The sequence below is a fragment of the Papaver somniferum genome, chromosome 11 (genome assembly GCF_003573695.1).
Source record: "Papaver somniferum cultivar HN1 chromosome 11, ASM357369v1, whole genome shotgun sequence".
In the NCBI taxonomy this organism is placed as follows: Eukaryota; Viridiplantae; Streptophyta; class Magnoliopsida; order Ranunculales; family Papaveraceae; genus Papaver; species Papaver somniferum.
Genome location: NC_039368.1, coordinates 100,382,388 through 100,405,217, shown reverse-complemented (window position 1 = coordinate 100,405,217; position 22,830 = coordinate 100,382,388). Strand labels below are relative to the sequence as shown.

Genomic DNA, 22,830 nt, shown 5'->3' with positions numbered 1-22,830 from the left:
CTTCACTAATTCATAGTAATTAGGATCTTAATACCCACTTTATGGGTGATAATTTTGTAACTCTTGTAACCCCCTTATTTTAGGTGTAATTGGTGATTTAATGGTGTAGTTATTTCCCTAATGAAAGAAATGTTGTATCAGAGGTTTTTTCCTCCTTTTTAATCACATAAGAAATCAACAAAGTTTCACTTCTTTTACTACTATATTGATCTCATATTTGTTCTTTCCATTTTGTTAATTCTACGTTATCAGCACCTTGCTCTCCTTAGCGACTATGTCAAACCTCTCAAAATTGGAGTTTGTTGCTCTTAACTTTTCGGGGGGAAAATTTCTTATCATGGATTCTTGATGCTAAGATTCATCTCAATGCCATGAATTTGGGAAACACTATCATCGAAGGAAACGGAGAATCCTTGGAGGATTGTTCAAAAGCCATGATTTTCCTTCGTCGTCATCTTGACGAGGCATTGAAATCTCAATATTTGACAGCAAAAGATCCATACTCTTTGTGGTCTGATTTGAAAGATCGCTATGATCATCAAAAAACCGTCATACTCCCTCGAACTCAACATAAGTAGATGAACTCGCGTTTGCAAGATTTTAAGACGGTTAATGAGTATAACTCCGAGCTTTTCCGCATTGTCTCCCGTTTAAGATTATGCAGAGAAATTGTATGTTAATATGATCTTTTGGAAAAGACTTATTCAAATTTTCATGCTTCAAATGTTCTCCTGTAACAACAATACCGCGAGCGGAGATTTGAAAAATACTCACAGTTAATTTCTTGTCTTCTTGTGGCGAAGCAAAACAATGAATTATTGATGAAAATCATTAGTCTCATCCCATTGGTACTGCAGCAACACCTGAAGTGAATGCCAATTCATCTCGTGGATGTGGGAAGGATCATTGGCATAGACCAAGCGTCACACTAATAAGAAAAATGGTGGTCATAATGCCAAAAAGTGGAACACCAACAACCTTTCTCAAGATAAGGGGAAGGGAAAAGGTTCACAAAACAAGCCCAAGGAAAACAAAGATACTAGTTATTTCCATTGTGGCATGCAAGGACATTGGTCCCACGTTTTTCGTACTGCCAAGCATCTGGTTAATCTGTACCAGACATCTCTTAAGGCAAAATAAAATATTGTCGAAATGAATTTTGCTAATTTTGAGAATGAGAATACTACCCACTTAGACATTTCAGATTTCCTTTTATAGGAGAATGACAATGAATCTTAAACATATGGATTGGCAACCCATTTTATTTCTAGTAGGATTTCCCATTTCCCTGAAGACAGTTCCACTATTGTTAGCAGTGATTATTGTTAGTTAGTAGTTGTTTTTCTACAATGGTGTGTTTAATTATTTTGTTTTGCAATGGTTGCTTAGTTGAACTTTGCTTTCATGTAGTTTTGCTTCCTAATGAATTAATGTTTAATTTTGAGGTATACCTAAATTTCTCTTATTAATTTATTTTTTGAAGATATGGATATTGTTATAGGCTTGAGTACTTTGAACGCAAGTGATAAGGTTATATGTCTTGTAGATAGTGCAACGACACATACAATTCTCCGAGATAAGAGATTTTTCTCAAGTATAAAACTAGTCAATGCTAATGTTAGTACCATTTAGGGAATATCAAAAATAATTGATGGTTCCGAAAGAGCTGTTATATTATTACCTAATGGTACAAAATTAAATATCCAAGATGCCTTACATTCTAGCAAATCCACTAGAAATTTGCTTAGTTTTAAAGATATTCGTCAAAATGGATATTGTATTGAGACTATTAGCGAAGATAATATTGAATATCTTTGTATAACTTATGTTGTCTCAGGCAAGAAATGTGTGTTAAAAATATTTCGGATTTTGCATATGGATTATACCACACTAGTATAATAGAAACACATCTTGCAATATCTGATCCAAAGATTTTTAAACTTTGGCATGACCGTATTGGTCATCCAGGATCTTCTATGATGCGTCGGGTTATGGAAAACTCACATGGTCATTCTTTAAGGAATCACAAAATTCTTACGCCTCATGATTTTCCTTCCGATGCATGCTCTCAAGGAAAATTAATAATTAGACCATCTCCAACAAAGGTTGGTATTGAGGCACCTAATTTCTTACAAAGAATTCAAGGAGATATATGTAGATCTATCCATCCTCCTTGTGGACCATTTAGATATTTTATGGTCCTAATTGATGCATAAACCCGATGTTCTCATGTTTGCCTAAAGTCGTACAATAGCTTTTGCAAGGCTACTAGATCAAATCATATGACTAAGGGCACGATTTCCATATCACCCCATTAAGACTATTCGTTTTTACAACGCTGGTGAATTTATATCTAAAGCATTTGATGATTATTGCATGTCAATTGGAATTGACATTGATATTCTTGTTGCTTACACGCATACCCAAAATGATTTAGCAGAATCTTTTATTAAACGATTACCATTATTAGTCGACCATTAATTTTCGGTCTAAATTACCAATTTCTGCTTTGGGTCTTGCAATTTTACATGCGGCAGCGCTGGTGCATATTTGACCTACCAGTTATTATAGTTACTCACCTATACAGCTTATATTTGGACAATAACCAAATATTTCACATTTAAGAATTTTTAGTTACGTTGTTTATGTCCTAATAGCCCCTCCACAAAGGATTAATATGGGCCCACAACACTGACTTGGAGTTTACGTTTGTTTTGACTCTCCATCAATAATCAGGTTCTTGGAACAATTAACAAAGATGTTTTTAAGGCACGTTTTGCAGACTGCCATTTTGATGAGTCAAATTTCCCGTCGTTAGGGGGAGAAAAGTTAAATCTTGAGGAACGCCGTGAAATTTCATGGAATACTCCTTATTTATCTCACCTTGATCCTCGCAGTAGTCAATGTGAACTTGAGGTCCAAAAGATCATACATTTGCAAAACATTGCGAATAGAATTCCTGATGCATTCACAGACACGGGTAGAGTAACAAAATCATATATACATGCTGCAAATACTCTAACGAGAGTAATCGTCTCTGAAGGACAAAATGATGTGTCTAAACCACGCTTGAAGTGTGGAAGACCTCTTGGTACAAAAGATTCAGTTTCGCGGAAGAAAATAAAGGATATTGGGACTCCAGAAAATACCACATCCACAAAATCAATGATTGATGAATTTGAAATTATTGCACATCAAGATGAAGATGTACCTGAAAATAAAGAGATCTCTATAAATCATGTAGGTACAGAAGGATTATTAGATCGGAACAACATCATTCCTGATCATAAATTTGCTTATGCAATTGCCTTGGATGTATTTGAAAATACTGATGATCCTGAACCACTAACCATCAAAGAATGTCGACGTAGAACTGATTGGCCAAAGTGGAAGGATGCAATCCAAGCAGAACTCGAGTCATTAGCAAAACGTGAAGTTTTTGGTCAAGTTGTTCAGACACCAAACAATGTGAAACTCGTCGGATACCAATGGGTATTTGTACGAAAATGCAACGATTAGAATGAGATTATAAGATGCACGTTTTCACAGAGACCTGATATTGATTACCAAGAAACTTATTCTCCAGTAATGGATGCAATTAAGTTTAGATTTCTGATAAGTTTTAGCAGTTTTAGAAAATTTGGGCATGCATCTAATGGATGTAGTCACAATATATTTATATGGCTCACTAGATAGTGACATATACATGAAAATCCTTGAAGGGTTTAAAATTCCTGTAGCAAACAAATCAGCAGAAAGAGGCATGTACTCAATAAAGCTGCAAAGATCTTTGTATGGACTAAAGCAATCAGCGCGAATGTGGTATAACCGTCTTAGTGAATACCTGTTGAAGGAAAGTTATATTAATAATGTTATATGCCCATGTGTTTTATCAAAAGATGAAGTTATGGTTTTTCTATCATTGCAGTTTATGTTGATGATTTGAATCTAGTTGGGACTCCTGAGGAGCTCATAAAAACTGCTAACTATTTGAAAAAGGAATTCGAAATGAAGGATCTTGGTAAGACTAAGTTTTGTCTTGGTCTACAAATCGAACATTTGTCAAATGGTATCTTTGTTCGTCAATCTACATATACAAAGAAAGTTCTGGAGCGATTTCATATGGACAGAGCACATCCGTTAAGCTCTCCAATGGTCGTTAGATCACTTGATGAAAACAAATATCCATTTCGTCCCAAAGAATATGGTGAAGAACTTCTTGGTCCAGAAGTGCCATATCTAAGTGCAATTGGGGCATTGATGTATCTTGCAAATTTCACAAGACCTGACATTGCATTTTATGTCAACTTATTAGGAAGATACAGTTATGCATTGACTAAACGCCATTGAAATGGTGTTAAGCATCTCTTGCGCTACCTTAGTGGAATAATTGATTTTTATTTTATTCAAAAGAATCTAATTCAAAGTTAGTAGGATATGCAGATGCAGGTTATCGTTCTGATCCCCACAAAGGTTGATCACAAACAGGTTATTTGTTTACATGAGGTGATACAGCTATATCTTGTCGGTCAGTAAAACAAACACTAGCAGCTACATCTTCAAATGATTTTGAACTTTTGGCATACCATGAAGCAAGTCGTGAGTGTGTTTGGCTGCAAAGAATGATTCATCATATTCAAGAATCATGTGGGATTCCTTCGACTAAAAATACTCCAACAGTATTATATGAATACAATGCCGCTTGTATTGCACAAATCAAAGATGGTTATATCAAGGGTGATCGAATAAAGCACATCTCTCCTAAATTTTTATTCATACATGAACTTGTAAAGTAGGGAGAAGTTGAAGTAAAGCAGGTACGGCCAAGTGAGAATCTTGCCGATTTATTCACTAAATCATTACCAACCTCCATATTCAAGAAGTTGGTTCACAAGATTGGAATGAGGCAACTCAAATACCTGTCAAGTTAAAAGTGTTATAGAAGCTATAAAGAGGGGGAGAAACTTTCTAATCTACACTCTTTTTCCTTCGCTATGATTTTTCCCACGGGGCTTTCTTATCAAGGTTTTAATGAGGTAGCTCTATCAACGTTCACCGTATATTGATCTAAGATAGAGGGAATAGGTTAGAATCATGAATCGGAGTTCAAAATTTTCAATTACAATTTGGCGTCGGCATTGAACTGATGATGAAGACGCTGCCATCCATAGAAACCGCCATTGATTTTCATATGAATGCCTTGCCACGTGTACTTTTCGGTGCAGTCTTCAAGATAAATTCCATGCCGGCAGTGATGGTTAGAATTACTAGATTTTGCATGTACTAATCGATATTTATTTTTGATTGAATTTCATATTGACCGTGTTGGTCGACATTATGTTTGAAAATATTTGTCAATGTTTAGTGGTGCAAAAGTTGCAGGAAAAAAATTGCGACTTGATTAGTGTTCAATGCCAGCCGTTTGTTTGAATGTTTTAGAATTTTCTTATCGATGTCGACGTAGTTGTAACCTAATGAAATTCTCTGGATTGATGTTTATAACAGCCGACATTGTAGACTTTTAATGTTTAATGTCGGTTGTTTGTTTCAGTAGTGTTTTAGAATTATAATATCAATGCTTACTGTAGTTATCCCCTGGTTTGAATTTCATAACATTTGTTTTTGTCGACATTTAGTATTCAATGCCGGCTGTTGGATTTACCTTGAAATTTATAACATCTGGCATGTTCAACATTTTTCCATGCAACAACGGCTGTTCTTTTTTCCATGACGGCTAAGTTTTCTTTGTGCCAGTTGTTTTTTTTCGTGGAGCTGTTAATTATATTTTTTGGACATACATGTTTTTCATCGAGGTCTTCTCTCTAAACGTTTGGGGGAAAGTAAAATAGGGACTGGTTGGGATCACAGTGACCGCATTAAACTCACAATATGTGAACCTACTGGAGAATCAACTGATGAGGAAGAAGAAGAGATTGAACCAGACCAAGAACCAAGGCAAGGTGACGGTGAAACCTCATGAAAAAATGAATTGTACAAGGTTAAAAGCACGTACAAGGAGAACAATCCGAGAGAAAAGAAAATAATCCAAAATGGAAGCAACTTTCTACTCTTGAAGGCATATGTTACCTTCTCGTGATGATGGAAAACTTTAGGGTGAAGAACTTGAGCCGACACTCTTATTTGGAGTACTTGTATCTTCATCTTGTTGATTTTCTTCGGTTGGTTCTTCATTTGAATCTTCATGCTCTTGATTTAGAGTTTTTGGTTGAAATTTTATGTTAGAGCACTGCTCGGTCGAACTCACATGCGTTGCTATCTCAAGCATGTTTGTCAATGTTAGTGATCAAAACTATAAGTCTTGATTTCTAGCCTATTTATAGATGTCTCGGACTAGGACATAGTTTGTGTAGTTGAGCTTAGACTTCACGACGCTTATCACTTGAAGACGAAGAACTACTAAGGAGAACTTGTGGAACTTCATCGACAAAAGGTATGTGGAGAATTAAACTCATATATCACTTGGAAAGTCTATTTCTATCATGTCTCCTATATTGAAACATAAGTCGTGTCACGATATAGTTTTCTCTATACACATTTGAGATTTCGAGCTGAGTATATCTCGCTTACATATTTCGCTTCAACCAAGTTCATCTTATATCATGAGAAAATTGCCGAGTAACATCTTACATGGTTTGTGTGATACAATCATTTGGTGTAAGACTTGGAATGTTTCGATAATGATTATTTCAATATCTTGAAAATTGCTTTGATGCTAATAGTGTGTGAAAACGACTATTATCATTATAGAAGAATGTTTCAATGATTGAAATAAATAGTTGAGATTTTGTAACCATCTTTGGATATAAGCATATATATTGTGTTCCCACATTAGTGTATAAATCTATAAACCGGGAACCAATAGTATGCATATGTGTGTATAAGAAATTGGTGAAGGAGACAGGTTAAGTATGCGTACCCGTGCACATACTGGTGGAAGTTTTCCAACCGAAAAATTCTGCTTAGTTTGGGAATTAACAAGCTCTTAACTAGTCACCTTAAGTATGCATACCCGTATGCATACTGGCGGAAGTTTTCGAACCGAAATTTTTTGCCGAGTTTGGAAACTAAACCAACTCAAATACGGTTGCTTAAGTACGCATACCCGTATGCATATTTAAGCTGGTTACTTTATTAAATCGGTCAGTTCATGAACTAAAACATTTATCAATAAGGAATGCAATCTTTGCAAACCGTGGCTATAATGTCCATGTATTGATTCGAGTGAATCAAAACGATTTTGCTTCAATTATGTTCTTGTATAAATCCATGAGAATATAACAATTGAACAACTCTTTAACTAGTTTCATTTGAGTCATTTGAACTAGTTATGGTTAGGATGAATAAGGTTGATATGAGAGTAATCATATGGCTAACCTCGGTTAACTATTTGTGAACCAACATGGTGTACACGTTTAGGTACGGTTACACAAACCTAAATGAGGGTACATTTCATTTGTGTATAACAAGCTAAGTTCGATCTAAAGGTTGAAAGATATTAGCTTGGTTGAATCAGGTTTTTCATCTAATGGTGATTATTGAATGCTTCGTTACCAAGGTATCTTGGATTGCAGACCCTGATTTGAAAACTATATAAAAGAGAAGTCTAGCAACTGGGAAACCTAATCCCCACACCTCATGTGTGTTACTAGTTGCATAACTAGAGTCGATTCTCCTTTAACCTTAGGTTTCTTCTCGAGACTCTATAGGTTAAAAACTTGAAGAATTCATTGGGATTGTGAAGCCAGACCCAACTATTCTCTTTGTAGTTGCGTGATCTGATCTTGTTGTTTCTATCGTGATTGAGTGCAATTATAAAATTGGCTTGAGATTTATATCTCCGATAGGCAAGATAGAAAAGTAATCACAAACACCTTCGTGTCATCGTTTGTGATTCCACAATAACTTGTTTCTCTAGTCGATTAAGTTTATTGTGAGGTGGTTGATAATACTAGGTTGTTCTTCGGGAATATAAGTCTGGTTTATCAATTGGTTCCTGTTCACCTTGATTTATCAAAACACGGAACAAAAACTCTTGGGTATTTATGTGGGAGACAGATTTATTCAATCCTATATACTTTTCTGTGTGTGCAAGATTTGTTTATCAAGTCTTCGAATTTGGGTCGTAGAAACTCTTAGTTGTGGGTGAGATCAGCTAAGGGAATCAAGTGCGCAGTATCCCGCTGGGATCAGAGACGTAAGGAGCGCAACTGTACCTTGAATCAGTGTGAGATTGATTAGGGTTCAACTACAGTCCAGTCCGAAGTTAATTGGTAGTAGGCTAGTGTCCATAGCGGCTTAAACAGTTCGGTGTTCAATCTGGACTATGTCCCGGGTTTTTTTTGCATTTGCAGTTTCCTCGTTAATAAAATTATGGTGTCTGTGTTATTTCTTTTCCGCATTATATTTTGTTATATAATTGAAATATCACCGGTTGTGCGTTAAAATAAATCAATTAGAATATCCAACCTTTGGTTGTTGATTTACATTGATTGACACTTGAACATTGGTCATTGGTACCGTTCAAGTAATTCCTCTTATATTCAATCGGGCTCGCATATTTCTATTTACTGATTGCGGATTTAATTAAGAGTTAGAGATATTAAACTCTTTGATATACTTTATTCTGGATTGAGTTTGACTGTCTAGTTGACTCTCTAGAAAGTGTATTGGAGTAAGTCCTCTCAGTTTGCCAGACGAATTGTTGGGTGTGGTTGTTAGACCCCCGCATTTTCAATTGGTATCAGAGCAGGCAAACACGTTAAAGACCTTACAAGTCTGTGTTTGTGGCGATCTAAGGATGGACGATACTGTCTCTGATAAACGCATTACCAGAAATAAAAGTTTTGTTTCCCTAAAGTCTATTAAAGAGAAATATTTGTCAATCTCGAATATAGAATAACCTTGTGTTCAAAGGAAATAGACATACATTGACAAGTGTTTTGCTGACCACCTTACCGACGAGTCTAACTCTGAAGTTAAAAGGGATGCAGCCAAGGAGAGGGAAGTGATTCTAAAACTTGTTAGAATCCAGGCTGATAATGTCAACCGGTTGAAACACAAAGTCAATGTCCTTGTTGGTATGATATGTGAGCGTGACTCTCATTTAAAAATTCTTCAAGAGGAAAATCTCAAAAAGAATGCTTTGAAAATTGAACATCTCTTAAGTAAACTCTCATTTCAAGAGTGTTCAAAAGAGTTCTCCATACCAACTGCTTCTGATTTAACTGAAAAAATTGCTGGTTCAGAAGCAAAACCAAAAAAACTTAATATTGAAAAATATGTGCATCTATCTTCTTCTAATAAAGGGAAGCCCACATCACACAGAAGGAAGAATTCTCCCGACAATGGTGTTAAGACTGTTCTGGCTAATCACTCAAGTGATCAGAAAGTGTGTCTATTTTGAATTCAAAAGGGCCATGTAAATAAAAGAGGAATTCTAGGTTGAATGAAAATTCTATTATTCGTCTTCAACACACCTTAGATTTAGTTCTCAAAGGTGTAACTGACATTCGTATGTCTAAACCTATTGGTTTTAGTATTCACCATGTGTACCCCACCAGGAAAGTCAGTTCAATGTGTTCCTCAAATGTTCAAACACATAACAGTCTTCATAAGCCATATTGACGAAGAAGAACTCATGGATATTCTTCGATTAAGAAGGGAGATTATGTTGTTCATGATGTGAAAAAGTACCAGAAGAAGGAAGCAAAAATAGAGGTATGGAAGACAACTTAAAAAGGATGATTGAAGGATATAAAGATATCATCAACATGCTGACAAGTTCCTCTGTAAATTCTTCAGGTAAGAATCAACACTATGCGTCATACCTTGATGAAGGAAAGTTTTATGGTAACTTTTCACATCACAATGGTTTTCCTCCAAAGATCAGGAAAAAGAGGCTTAACCATAAGCAACGTTCATTTAATGAGCTCAAGGCTCATACTTGTGCTAATTATCACAAGGTTGAATTCTCACTCTCAAAAATCCTAACAGAGTGAGATATTTTTTTCAGGTATACTTGCTGACAAAATGTGTTTCTGAATCTCCAGCTATCTTCTTATCGTTCTTAGTTGGTTTTATCAATTACAAACACTTTTTGTTGCATAAGTTTTTTTTTTTGTTGTTTTTTTCTTTTTTTTTTTAAAAAAGGGGTGTTAAATTGCTGTGTTCTAAAATATTCTCTTTTGAGAATAATTTTTTTTTAGAGTTGAGTTTTTTTTTTACTCACTAAGAAAATATGTGTTATATCTTCTTCGCAACCGTTTGGTACAAGCGTAAGTATATGTACGTGCATGTATCTATTTTCACACGCACAAAACAAACTTGGAAACCCTAAACTTTGGTTCTTGTGTAACCTATAAATACCAAACCTTTTATAGAGTACGCATACCTTTGTTGTGCTCTTTTAAGGATGGGATCTACTTCAAGTTCTTGGGATTTACCAAACGATTTATTTGATGATTCGGTTTATTTGGAGTTTGTTTTGAAGAAGAAGAGAACCCTTGTGAAGTCTGACGAACTCGAATCCTGTGCCTCATGCTATTATGAGTTTTTTCATTAAGATCAAGAAAATGCTGAGATGGTCTCTGCTGAAGTAGTTCATGGTTTTCTCACTGACCTTGGGAAGAATCAACTGAAGCTCTAGAACTCTGTAAAGGATCTTAACTTGTTAAAAACTGAGTTGAAAAAGGTTGATTCTAACCTTGTTCTCATGAAGTCACAAGTTAAGGATCTTCTCAATGAGGATATCTTCTCCGAAGATACAATTGATACAGTTAGTCACAAGTTTGAAGGTCTTGGTACCAGTAAAGCTTCCGTACAGGAACTATGATTATGGCTTGTGATTACTCTTTGTTTCTGAGTTTGTTTTGGTTTTTATTTGTCCAGTAAATATTTTTTTTTATGTTTTTAGAAGAATAACTAGGGTTTGGAATAGCCATTATTGTGAGTACACATAGCTATGTCCAATGATTTTCATCTTCAATGTTTTTAGATTTATTTATTTAAATTCTAAGTTATTTGGAAGATGATTTTTTTGCAATTTTAATCTTTATGATTTTATATATTGCAAATTGTTATGGGATATATTGTTTACGTCCATGAACTTGTGACTGTCCCATACTTGTTCAAAAGTTATCTCTATTATGTCGATATGAAAGTATTGATAGAAGATAGAATGAACTTTTGACATTACAAAAGTTAAAGCCTTTTATGTCATTGTTTTGATGGAAGAAATAATAAAACTTTTGTTTACAAGGGTTAAGTCTATTATATGTCATTGTGCAAATAGTGATGGAAAATAGAATGAATCCTTGTTTATTCCGCAGTATTGGTCGATCTCCGATCCACATTTTTGTGCATATACTGTGTTGCTCCATAAGTTTTCTTATGTTTAAGCATGGCTAATTAAATTGATCATTCTCTTGTGGTCAGTTTAGTTGTTGCTCCGTAAGTTCTCTTATGACGAGCATAACCAATTGAATTGATCACTTTATGGTTAATTTAGTTGTGTAATTCCAATTGACTTAATCATGGGTTTTCTTGTGGTTAATTTAATTGTGAATTTCGATTGTATTAATCATGAATTCTTTTGTGGACAATTCAATTGAATACTTTGGATTCAAATTCATGTTTTCATGTAATTTGGTCATGTCCAAAGAAATCCTTCTTTTCTTGTGAAAATAAGGTCGCCTTTGTTGTTCTTCGGGAATGATATTTTATGGGGGAGAGTTCTTTTTGAACTTATGCTTAATTGCCAAATATTTGTGGGGAGTGCGGCTGTGGAATATTATAGGGGTTATCTTGTATCTTATAAACTCCTTGTATGCATTTAGCTTCGGATTTATTATGGCATCTAAATAAGTTGATATGGTATTCTCTTTTCGTCATGAAGTATCTCTATGAAAATTTCATGAGGATCCCACTAGTTTGCGTACCTTTGCCAATTTATATTGACAAAAGGAGGAGAATTAATGTGTAGTGTGATACTACAAATACATATGGTTTACAGATCATTACGTAAGGGAGAGTGATTTTCATGTCGAGATGAAGTATTGACTGGGGGTGGGGGGTGGTGATACATATCACCATAGTATTGTTGTCAAAGTTGTGATACAATCGAACTTTTATGTTGTATAACAATACTATGACACTGTATAACAATGATTGAGAGCGTTTGTTTTCTCATTGTTATCGCTACGGATATTCAAAAACTATGATGTTGAACTTACAACCTTTAGGATCATAGAGTACTTGGAAGTGACGAAGATTTCGAGTTGCGTTGAAGATGCCAAGGAGATCAAGCATTTGGATGAGATGCTACAATTTTTATTTATTTTATAATCCAGATGCATTGATAATTTAGTCACTAAAATTGACAAAGAAGGATATTGTTAGAGCACTGCTCGGTCGAACTCGCATGCGTTGCTATATCAAGCATGTTTGTCAATGTTAGTGATCAAAACTATAAGTCTTGATTTCTAGTCTACTTATAGATGTCTCGGACTAGGACATAGATTGTGTAGTTGAGCCTTAGACTTCACGGCGTTCATCATTTGAAGACGAAGAACTACTAAGGAGCTTGTGGAAATTCATCAACAAAAGGTATGTGGAGACTGAAACTCATCTATCACTTGGAAAGTCTATTTCTACTCTATCTCATATATTGAGACATAAGTCGTGTTACGATATAGTTTTCTCTATACACATTCGATATTTCGAGCTGAGTATATCTCGCTTACATATTTCTTAAAATATATGGTAAGATTTCGCTTCGACCAAGTTCATCTTATATCATGAGAAAATTGTCGAGTAAAATCTTACATGGTTTGTGTGATACAATCATTTGGTGTAAGACTTGGAATGTTTCGATAATGATTATTTCAATATCTTGAAAATTGCTTTGATGCTAATAGTGTGTGAAAACGACTATTATCATTATAGAAGAATGTTTCTGAAAAAGCGGGGGTCTAACAACACCACCCAATAATTCACTTAGCAATATGTATGGACAAACTCGATTATACTTTTAAGAGAATCAACAAGATTCAATCAATTAAAAGTACATCAACGAGTTTATATCACTTTCTTGATTTGATTTACTCAAGCAAGAACTGCGAGTTCTAATCAAGTACAAGAAATAACTTGGATGGTACTAAAGAACAATATCCAAGGATCAATCAATATCAATCAACAACCAAAGGTCGAATTTCCAATTGATTGATTCAAACGCACAACCTGTATTATTTTAATTATAAAGATAAAACAATATAATGCGGAAATTGAAATAACACAGACACCAGAAATTTTGTTAATGAGGAAACCGCAAATGCAGAAAAACCCTGGGACCTAGTCCGGATTGAACACACACTGTATTAAGCCGCTACAGACACTAGCCTACTCCAAGCTAACTTCGGACTGGACTGTAGTTGAACCCCAATCAATCTCTCACTGATCCAAGGAACAGTTATGCTCCTACGCCTCTAATCCCAGCAGGATACTGCGCACTTGATTCCCTTAGCTGATCTCACCCACAACTAAGAGTTTCTACGATCCAAAATCGCAGGCTTTAACAATAAACAAATATGTCTCACACAGACAAGTCTATCAAAGGATCAATCTGTCTCCCACAGATAAAGCCTAAAGGTTTTATTTTGTCTTTTGATAATAATCAAGGTGAACAGGAACCAATTGATAATCCGGTCTTATATTTCCTAAGAACAACCTAGAGTTATCAATCACCTGACAACAATCTTAATCGTATGGTAGCGAAACAAGATGTTGTGGAATCACAAATGATGAGATGAAGTGTTTGTGATTACTTTTTATATCTTGCCTATCAGAGATATCAATCTCAAGCCAATCAATCTGATTGTACTCGTACGATAGAAGATGCAAGATCAGATCACACAACTACGATAAAAGTAGTATCGGTATGGCTTCACAATCCCAATGAAGTATTTAAGTCGTTAACCCGGTTTGAGAAAAGAAAACCATAGGTTAAAGGAGAATCGACTCTAGCACGCAAACTAGTATCACACATTAGGTGTGGGGATTAGTTTTGTAGGGTTGCTACATGTCCCCTTGTATAGTCTTTCAAATCAGGGTTTCGCCTTGGTAACAAAGCAATAAATATCCACCGTTAAATGAAAACCTGATTTAGATTCAAGCTAATATTTCTCAACCGTTAGATCGAAAACTTAGTTTTTTATACACACTTGACAATGCACTTTTGTAGGTTTGTTAACCGTACCCAAACATATGCACTTGTTGGTTCAACAATAGTCAACCAAATGGTTATCCATATGAGCATTTCATATCAACCATGTTCTTCAACATAACTAGTTCAATTGACTCAAATGAACTAGTTAGAGAGTTATTCAATTGAAAGGAAATCCTGTGTACTACACAAGACACAATTGAAGCAAAGATGATTTGCAGTACACCAAATTTAGTGATTAGCAACGGTAAATAGCAGTTGCAAAGCGGGGTCGCAACAATTTAGCTCTTTTACGAAAGTCGATGTTGCAAACTTTCGTAACAGCTCATAAGCAGTTGCAAATTTTCGGTCGCAACAGTTCTAAACTGTTGCAACGTGCATATGTCGCAGCAGTTCTAAACAGTTGCGAAATTAGATGGTCGCAACAGTTTAAAACAGTTGTTGCGAATTTTTTGAAACTTATAAAAAATAGTGGTTTTGACTGGTCAAAACCAGTCAAAACCAGGTTAAAAACTAGAATTCCCTGTACCAAAATGAAGTTACCCTGTTCATTTATAACCATATTAATCCAACAATATCAAGTTACCAGTGTTTTAGAACCAAGACTACCTAATTAATGAACTTAAAAACACCCAGAAGGAAAAAAAAAAACAAAGCTTTTAGCTGCTTGTACACCTTCCATAGTGTGTTCCTTCTCCAATTCCTGAAAAAATATTCAAAAGGATAGTCAATTATAAATAACCCCCATAGTGTCTTCCTTCTCCAATTCCTGGAAAAATATTCAAAAGGATAGTCAATTCTAAATAACCAAACCAAATGACAATGAAGACAATTAGAAAGAAAACTTGTCAATTCGACTTGGTCAAACATCAAGAATGTAACAATACAATAAGCATAAACCAATGGTACTGAGACTACTAGGCCAAAAGACAACAAGCATGCACAAAACAAAGGTTGTGAGGTGGGAATATGAAGAGGCAATCCAAATTAAGTATCCAATACCAATGTTTTCTTGGGTACCGAAGAAATAGGAATCTCCACTGCTCATATGCATCAATAAGCTAACTGAAGAAATAAAAATAGATTCCCGCTCACCTGCTCGAAGGAGATTAGATATCAAAAATTCTTTTTCTTTGACGGTTGCGTTTACTTCTCTATATTTCTCTTCTAGATCGAACAATCAAACAATCGTATCCAGATGTCTTCTCTAGCAGCTACAAACTTATTTCCAAGCTTCGGTTCCACAAAAGCCAATTCCAAAGTGCATGACATGTCATAGGTCTTCACTAGTCCAAAACTAAAGTGCAACAAGATGAACAATCAGAATCCATGTATGTATGAGGTTTATAAAGGCAAGAGACAATACTAGTTAACTTACTGATTTTCATCCTAAAATTTAACAGTGGAACCGTCTTAGGTGGTGATATAACGACCATCCCGACTAACTTCGGTTACGTTTCAAAGGTGAACTAGTTTCTATTGTGTGCATAATCTTCCCACTCCTTACATCCCACAATCTGTACAATCACCGGTGAAATACAAAGCTTAGACTGGATAACTGATCGACACACCAAATCTACATAAATTTCTACACGTTTATCAAGGATATCTTGGGAAGCATTAGCAACAGAACTGAACACTTAAGCAGATAAGACAAAATGTAAATAGATGTAATTCCATGTAGCCTCAACCATCTCATGAGTACCATGTCTTGAAAAGATCAGGGTTCTCATCAGCCAAATTCAAAATCGAGTAAAAAATCCCCAAATTGAAAAATCCTAGTTTAAAATAGGGTAAAAAAAACACCAAATAAGAACAAAAATTGAACATCTACACCAATAAAGAAGAGAAACAAAGTTAGGGTTCCAGAAAATATACCTTTTAGAAGTTCTGGAAGTCTTCTTCTAGTTCATTAGTTCTTCATCTGGAGCAAGGGTAAATAAAAAAAAGTTAGGTCAAAATCAAACAAAAATAAAATCATCAAAAAATAAATCAAGGGATCTTTATACCTCAACTGTTGGCTACTGGATTTTTGGTACGAGTTTTAAAGAATACAATCATTTGGCCAATAGAGTTTCTCGTAATAGAGAAGAGAACGAGAGACAAATTGAATCTGATTCAGATAAGAAGGATAAAAGAAGAGAAATATTTCTGATAATCGTTATCATCATCATCACCCCGTGTGTACAAAGATCGATGATTATTGGACCTCAAACCAAGAAGAAGAAGTTGAACCCTAATAAGAGAAGATAACGAGAGAGAGACGAGGGAATGAAGAATGATATATCTCGGTCGGTTTGTTAGTTTATCTAAGACGAATCAGTTTTGAAGCTGACTAAACATCTGAATGGGCTGAAAACGAATCAGCTTAAAAGTGTGGGGTGCCACACACACGAGTCGCACGCGTACAACTCAATTTAGTTGCGAACCGTAACAAAATAAAATAGTTGCGAGTTTTTTAACGAAGATAATTTGTTGCAAATATTTTGCAACTGAGATTCGCAACAGGGGCAAAGCTATTGCGAATTCTAGTTACTAATCTTAAATTTGGTGTAGTGTTGATTCGCTTGAATTGGTTCATGAACTTTCATAGCCACGGTTTGGAAACTGCATTCCTTAGTCTTTATAAGTTTAAGTTCAGAAATCATCTTCACATATATAACCTTCTCAAGTTCGCAGACTAGGTTCGCGGACTTAAGCAACTGGGCAGAGTTTACATACTCCAGCAGAAAATCTCGGCAAGAGACCTTCCGCCGGTTTGTGGACTGGGTTCGCGGACTTGACTCACGCCATTCTTCTGGTTTCTCTTGATCAACAAAGTTCGCAAACTTTGGTTCAAGGAATAGGAATTATACATAATTGTGTTTCCACAACAATGTTTATGTCCACCATTGGTTATGTAATCTAAACTCTCATTTCAATCATTGAAACATTCTTAGAAGACGTTATATAGTTGTTGCACTATTTCTCGTCAAAGCAATTTTCAAGATGATTGAAACATATCATGACTTTCGTCACGTGGTAAAGATAAACTTGATCGAAGCGAAAATCTTACCAACACATATTTCGAGATATAGATAGGCGGGGTATACTCGGCTCGAAATACCAAATGTGTATAATCCAAGTCTATATATATAACATACGACTTCTTGTCTCAAAGAGCAGTATATAGAGTAGATAGACTTTTGAGTGACAGATAAGTTCAAGTCTTCACATACCTTTTTGTCGAGAATTTCCACCGGTTCCTTGAGTAGTTATTCTTCTTGTATGATGAATCGCCATGAAGTCCTTGAGATCAACTACACTTTCTATCCTAGTACGAGATTTATCTATAATAGACTAGAAATCAAGACTTATAATTTTGATCACTAACATTGACAAACATGCTTGAGATAGCAACGCATGCGAGTTCGACCGAGCAATGCTCTAACAATCTCCCCCTTTTTCAATTTTAGTGACAAAATTATCAATACATATGGAATACAAAAAAGATAAAGAAACTTTAGTAGCTCCTATTCCACATGTATAATCTTCAACATTCCTCGAAATCTTCGTTACTTCCAAGTACTCCAATGATCCCAAAGGTTGTAAGTTTAGCATCACCGTTGTTGAAGATCCGTAGCTATAACAATGAGAAAGCATCGGTCTCGATCATTGTTATACAGTGTCATAGTATTATTACACAGCGTCAAAGTTCAATTGTATCACAACTTCAATAATAATACTATGGTGATATGTATCACTCCCCCTTAGTCAGTACTCCATCTCACATGGAAACCACTCCCCCTTACATAATGATCCGAAAACCATATGTATTTGTAGTATCAACTACATATTAATTATCCCCCTTTTTGTCAATAAAATTGGCAAAGGTACAAGAACGGGATCATAATGAAATTTCCTAAAGAGACATTTCATGACCAAAAGAAGAATACATACCAACTTAATTTAGATGCAATCATAAAGCCGAAGCTAAATGCATTCATCAAGGAGTTTAAAGACACAAGATAACTCCTCTAATATTCCACAGCCGCACTCCCCTGAAGATATTACCATTAAGCACAGTTCAAAAGAACTCTCCCCCATTTGATGTCATTCCCGAAAGAACAACAAGAGCGACCTTAATTTCAAAAGAAAAGAAGGATTTTATTGGACACCAAAAACCATGAGAATGATTTTCTATATCCAAAAACTCAATCAAATTAATCACAAGTAAACCCATGATTAATTTAATCGGAATGTGCAATTAAGTTAAACACACGAGGTGATCAATTCGATTGATTTTGCTCAATATAAGAGAACTTAAGGAGACACAAAAATACTCAACTAGATTAATCACAAGAGAACCCATAATTAATCTAATTGGAATACACAATCAAACTAATCACAAAAGTAATCAATTTAATTGTCACATGTTTTGCTCGACATAAGAAATCTTACGGAGCAATAACTAAATAACCAAACAAGATGATTAATTTAGTTCAATATGCTCAACATAAAGTACCTTACGGAACAACCAACAAGGATAATCATAAAATAATCAACTTCGTTGTATTGTGCTCAACATAATATGTATTACAGAGCCTCACAGTAATACATAAGAATATGGATCAGGGATGATCAATACTGCGGAATATACAAGGATTCATTCTATCTTCAATCGCTATTTGCATAACGACATTAATAGACATAATCCTTGAAAACAAAATATTTTAACCTATCTTCCATCAAATATTTGACAATATAGGCTTAACTTTTGTATTTGTCAAAATTCTATTCATTTTTTTACCAGTACGTGAATACCGATCACAAACGACTTTACTTTTGAAAATATATGGGACCTTCAAGTTCACGGACGCAAATATACATATCCCATAACAAATTGCAATATATCAAATCAAAAAGATTAATACTGAAAAAACATCATCCTCCAAATATTTTTAGAATTTAAACCAATAAACCTAAAAAATAAACCAAGAAGATGAAATATAATAGCTATGTGAAGTCACAATCATTTCTATTCAAGCACTAGTTATTCTTCCAACTAAACCAAAAAGAAGATATACTAGGAAACTAAAAAGCAACAAGCTAAAGAAAAAAACAGACTCATGCGCTATGCCCGAACACGAACTAAGATCATATGGACGGTTCAGGATCCTCACGAGTCACAGGGTCTTTGAGCTTGTTATCGACAGCAACCTCTGCATCTTTTGAGAGGATATCCTTGTTTGGAAGATCTTTTGCATGAATTTTCATGAGACTAAGGTCAGGATTAACCTTTTTCAACTCAGATTTTACCATATCAAGACACTTCTTTGCATGAACAAGTTGTTGAATGTCAAGAACCATATCAGATGAAATCTTTTCCTCAATATCTGAATAGGAATCAGGAGATTAAGAAAAAGATCATTCGACTTCAACAAAGGTTCCTTTCTTTTTATCAAGCTCAAAATACACCGCATTATCAACTAAGTCTTTAGGTAAATCCCAAGAACATGAAGAAGAGGCCATTGATAATAGGAAGCCTAGAGTGAGATATCTCAACTCGATAGGAAGGGTATATAAATGATTTTAAAAGGATTTAGGGTTTTACAAGATCGGTTTGAGTGGACACTCATGAACCGTATGTGTACCCAGAGATAGAAGGGTTCACAAAACCCTAAACAAGAAAGCTAGTTGAAAATAGACAACACAATGTTTAGAAGCAAGGCTAAAACCACATGGTTTAATTATCAAAAAATACTATTGTAAAGTGATTTGTAACTGAAAATCCTTCTAAGGATGATAAGAAATTAGCCAGATAATTAGAGACACTTTACCAAAAGTATACCTATCCAAATCTCACTCACTAGGATTTTTGTAGGTGAGACTTCAACCTTGTGATTAATTAACACAAGTATGAGCTTTTGGCTCATTAAATGAATATTAATTATGATAATCCCATTTTTTGCGAGGCGTTTGAGGAAAACCATTATGATGTGAAAACTTATCATAGAATATACTAATATAAACATAATGTAGATTCTTACCTGAGGGAATTAGACTGGAGGGAAATGACAACCTGTTGATGATCTCTTCATAATCCTTTATAATCATTTTTAATATGTCTTCCGAATTTCCTTCTTTTGATATCTCTTTCATATCAAGACTATCATTATCTCCCTTTTTCTCATAAGAATATTCATGAGTTCTTCTTTGATGGGATGGTTTAGAGAGACTGTTTCGCTTTTGATCATTTGAGGAACCTATAGGAAAATTCCTTTTTTTTTCGGCATGTCCTTTTGAATCACAAAATGGACATACTTTATGATCAATGCAATGATTAGAGGGAACAGTCTTAAAACCATCGTTTGGAGGCCTCTTCCTTCCTCGTGATGTACACATTCCCCGATTAGAGGAAATAATCACATTTTTTGTAACAGAAAGAGATTCTGAATTTACTTCTGAATTAGAAAATTTTCCAGTTGAGTCAGAAATGGTTGGTATATCGGACTCTTTGAAACATTCTTGAGTCGAGAGTTTACTCAAAAGAAGTTCAGTTTCTAAATCACCCTCAACAAGTTCTTTTTCATGAGGGTTCTGTGGGGAATAGACAGGGGCGTTTTCCTCATACATGATTTTTAGAAGAGAGTCACGTTTATTTATTATACCAACAAGAACATTGACTTTTTGTTTTAACCGAATGACATTACCATCCAGGATTCTAACAACTTTCAGAACAACTTCACTCTCCTTGGTTGTATTCGTTTCAACATCGGAGTCAGACTCGTTGGTAAGGTAGTCAGGGTAACACTTGTCAATGTACGTCTGTTTCCTTGGAATACTGGGTTCTTCTATATTCGAGATTGAAAAATCTTTCTCTTTAATAGATCCTATGGAAACAAAATTTTTGTTTCTGGTGACGCGTTTATCAGAGATAGTACTCTTGTCTATAAAGTAAGATCGCTACAAACACAGACTTGTAAGGTCTTAAACGTGTTTGCCTGCTCTGATACCAATTGAAAAAGCGGGGGTCTAACAACACCACCCAATATTTTGCTTAGCTATCTGTATGGAAAAACTCGAATATACTTTTAATAGAATCAACAAGACTCAATCAATTAAAAGTACATCACCGAGTTTATATCTCTCTCTTGATTTGATTTACTCAAGCAAGAACTGCGAGTTCTAATCAGATACAAGGAATAACTTGGATGGTACCAAAGACCAATATCCAAGGATCAATCAATATCAATCGACAACCAAAGGTCGGATTTCCAATTGATTGATTCAAACGCACAACCTGTATTATTTCAATTATAAAGATAAAACAATATAATGCGGAAATTGAAATAACACAGACAACATAAATTTTGTTAACGAGGAAACCGAAAATGTAGAAAAACTCCGGGACCTAGTCCAGATTGAACACACACTGTATTAAGCCGCTACAGACACTAGCCTACTCCAAGCTAACTTCGGACTGGACTGTAATTTAACCCCAATCAATCTCCCACTGATCCAAGGTACAGTTATGCTCCTACGCCTCTGATCCCAGCAGGATACTGCGCACTTGATTCCCTTAGCTGATCTCACCCAAAACTAAGAGTTGCTACGATCCAAAATCGCAGGCTTTGACAATAAACAAATCTATCTCACACAGACAAGTCTATCAAAGGATCAATCTGTCTCTCATAAGTAAACCCTAAAATTTTTCTTCCGTCTTTTGATAATAATGAAGGTGAACAGAAACCAATTGATAATCCGGTCTTATATTCCCGAAGAACTGCCTAGAGTTATCAATCACCTCACAACAATCTTAATCGTATGGTAGCGAAACAAGATGTTGTGGAATCACAAACGATGAGAAGAAGTGTTTGTGATTACTTTTTATATCTTGCTTATCGGAGATATCAATATCAAGCCAATCAATCTGATTGTACTCGTACGATAGAAGATGCAAGATCAGATCACAAAACTACGATAAAAGTAGTATCGGTCTGGCTTCACAATCCCAATGAAGTCTTTAAGTCGTTAACCCGGTTTGAGAAAAGAAAACCAGAGGTTAAAGGAGAATTGACTCTAGCACGCAAAGTAGTATCACAGTAAGGTGTTGGGATTATTTTTGCAGAGTTGCTAGATGTCCCCTTATATAGTCTTTCAAATCAATGTTTCGCCTTGATAACAAAGCAATCAATATCCACCGTTGGATGAAAACCTGATTTAGATTCAAGCTAATATTTCTCAACCGTTAGATCGAAAACTTAGCTTGTTATACACACTTGACAATGCACGTTTCTAGGTTTGTTAACCGTACCCAAACGTATGCACTTGTTGGTTCAACAATAGTCAACCAATGGTCAGCCATATGAGCATTTCATATCAACCATGTTCTTCATCACCATAACTAGTTCAATTGATTCAAATGAACTAGTTAGAGAGTTGTTCAATTGCAAGGAAATCTTATGTACTACACAAGACACAATTGAAGCAAAGATGCTTTGATTCACTCGAATCGGTTCATGAACTTTTATAGCCACGGTTTGCAAACTGCATTCCTTAGTCTTTGTAAGTTTAAGTTCAGAAATCATCTTCAGATATATAACCTTCTC

The 22,830-nt window shown here is 35.2% G+C and overlaps 1 long non-coding RNA gene across 3 annotated transcripts; it reads right to left on the bottom strand.

Annotated features, from left to right (window-relative positions):
• Positions 1-14,765: 14,765 nt before the first annotated feature.
• LOC113320772 lies at positions 14,766-16,498 on the bottom strand. Of its 3 annotated transcripts, none has more exons than XR_003346284.1 (5): positions 16,249-16,498; positions 16,118-16,163; positions 15,618-15,756; positions 15,335-15,536; positions 14,766-15,008 (listed from the first exon to the last, which is right to left on the bottom strand). It is a non-coding gene; the product is annotated as an uncharacterized LOC113320772 (long non-coding RNA). The 3 variants fall into 3 exon arrangements; XR_003346285.1 differs by having other exon boundaries at positions 14,766-14,942; XR_003346282.1 differs by having other exon boundaries at positions 14,766-15,536.
• Between the last annotated feature and the right edge of the window lie 6,332 nt (positions 16,499-22,830).